At 39.9% G+C, this 2,492-nt stretch overlaps 1 pseudogene; it reads right to left on the reverse strand.

Moving 5' to 3' along the window:
- Positions 1-1,432: 1,432 nt before the first annotated feature.
- LOC139276636 (U2 spliceosomal RNA) lies at positions 1,433-1,611 on the reverse strand (annotated as a pseudogene).
- Between the last annotated feature and the right edge of the window lie 881 nt (positions 1,612-2,492).

The raw sequence follows: 2,492 nt of genomic DNA on the forward strand, positions 1-2,492 counted from the left end.
CAGTTGCAGTTTTCCCAGTGCAAAAATTTGTTTTCAGCTTCTGGCAACAAATAGCCACAAAGCGATCAAAGCTGAAAGCGATTGTTAACCAGACAGAGGAGTCTATGGATGCACGGCGCAGTATTTTAATAACACTGCATATTGGTGTGATGCGCTGGAAAGATCCTGGAAAAAATACAAGAACTGATCCGGTTCAATATGACCTCAATGATAATGACCAGTTGGTCTGAAGCTGCCATCGCCACCAGGTCGCGTGTGACACATGTGGAGAGAACACACTTTCCGCGGGACAGGATCACAATCGCCACTAAATTATCTGTAAAGAAGAGAAGGGAAAAATGACGAAGATTTATTGATTAAACTCAACAACCATCTTCCATAACTGAGCTCAAACAGTAAGTATATTAATGTAGGATATCGCAGTTATCTCACCCCAGGTCCATGCAGCTGTACTGTGCGCAACAGTCACTGCACAGGGGTCAAGGGCAGGATCCAGGGAGGAATTGATTTCCCCAGCCCAGAGGCTCTGGGCTCACATTCCAATTCCTATAATGTTCCCGGGCAGAAAGACAGTACGTTCCATGGAATTCCAAGCTTTGAGGCTGCATCTTTATATTGAGGCAATGAAGAAAAAACTGCCCAATATCAAAACATTTCAGTGTTCACGTTAAAAAGCATTTTGTGAACAACAGCGATTATGATTCTACATCGACTGATTTTCCCAGTAATACATGTGCTTTAAGAGTTGCCAGCACTGTAGTCAATTGCAAGATTAAAATGATTTCCACAAACAACAATAACTTGATTAGTTAGCGCGCCTATAGTTTTGAAACAGTATTATATACCCTGTTAATTCAACGGAATGAAAGGGTGCGACCTTTGAAATTCTATCACTGACCCAGTCACTAAATAAAGGTCATAATTTGTCCAGAGTTTAACTGTGTTCGTCACCGAGCAATCCCAAGGAACAGTTCACACAGATTATATAACTTGTCTGATTATAGTCACATACCAGAAACACCAATGACAGCAAGGGCCACATAGCATATTTTTCTGATGCTGCAAAATGTTTCAGTCATTTTCTGTTGGAAGTGTTGCTGTCCTTTCGTGCTATCGGCAATTGCTCTAAATTACATCTGAATTGATACATTCATACAGCCTTTAATTTATACCTTGTGGTGTCTCTGCTGGGAGAGGCAGGTTGTAGCACCGGTAAAATTAGTTTCAGATGTTTGAACAAATAGATTACGACACTCGAGTTCAGTCCCTGTTGTGATCGCATATATTGAAATTGCATTGCCCTGTTGAAGGGAAAATAACCAAATACTGGACAATTTTTTTTTTTTTTAATCCAATTTCGTTCCAGATCAACTCTTACGCCAAAGATCACTTTGCGCCAATGTGTTTGATCTTAGGCCAAAAGGCCGAGAGGCGAAGTTGCACCGTTCCTGGAAATATTGCAATACCAGGTCGGTGCATGGAGTGGACGGGGCAGGCCCCTGATCCAGCTCCCTGTCCAAAAATCAATTCAATATCATGTCCCCATAGGGGATATTAAACTGATAAGAACAGATACTACACTTGATCTTAGCCAAAAGGCCGAGAAGCGATACTGGACAATTCAGATAACAGTTGTGATCTTAAATTAAAACTGAAGCCTGTATTATATCATGAATAGTGCAGATCTTTGACAGTACCGCAATACACATCTATATTTGTGTGGTGATTTACTGCATTCTGCTCTGTAAATTGAAAGTAATGCAGCAACTCAAACTAATCCCTACCTGAAAGCAATCCCAAAATCAAAGCAAACTGGCCAACTCAAGTCTCAAAGCAAATCAATCAAATTCAAAGCATTCCGAAATCGAACAAACTACTCAACATAAACCAACCTTCTCATGCAAAATACAAGTCGTTAATAAACCTACATAGTGGGCGTATAAATGTCAATGTATATTAATAAAGATGGATGTGAGGGCCTGAATGTAGTTAGGAGGAATAAAGATGCCACGTGTTCAATGGAATATCAGAGTCTAATTGGAATACAGGAGCAAAGAGATGAAGGATCATTGAAAGCAGCCACATACATTAACAAGTTCACAACAAATACAAAAAAAGGCAGATGGGTTAATTTCTAGAAGACAGCAGGGACGTTAAATTAAACTTATGTAGAAAATTGGTTTGACCAGACTCAGAGTACTTTGCATAATTCTCGTCTCCATATTACAAAAAGTATATTGAGGAGTGGAGATGGTGCACATGTATTTAAAACGACAATAGTAGAACTGGATGCAGTAAAGTATCAGGGGAACTAAATAGGCCCTGACTCTTTTCTGTAAAAAGGAAAATCTGAGGGGTGACATTATAACGTCATTTATACTTATACAGGTGCTGATTGCGTCGACGTGGAGAAGGTGCTACCAATTGTGGGGAGTCAAAACAAGGTGCCATAACAATAAGATAGTGACCACTAAATCCAATCCATAATTGAT

The sequence above is a fragment of the Pristiophorus japonicus genome, chromosome 11 (genome assembly GCF_044704955.1).
Source record: "Pristiophorus japonicus isolate sPriJap1 chromosome 11, sPriJap1.hap1, whole genome shotgun sequence".
Taxonomy (NCBI): Eukaryota; Metazoa; Chordata; class Chondrichthyes; family Pristiophoridae; genus Pristiophorus; species Pristiophorus japonicus.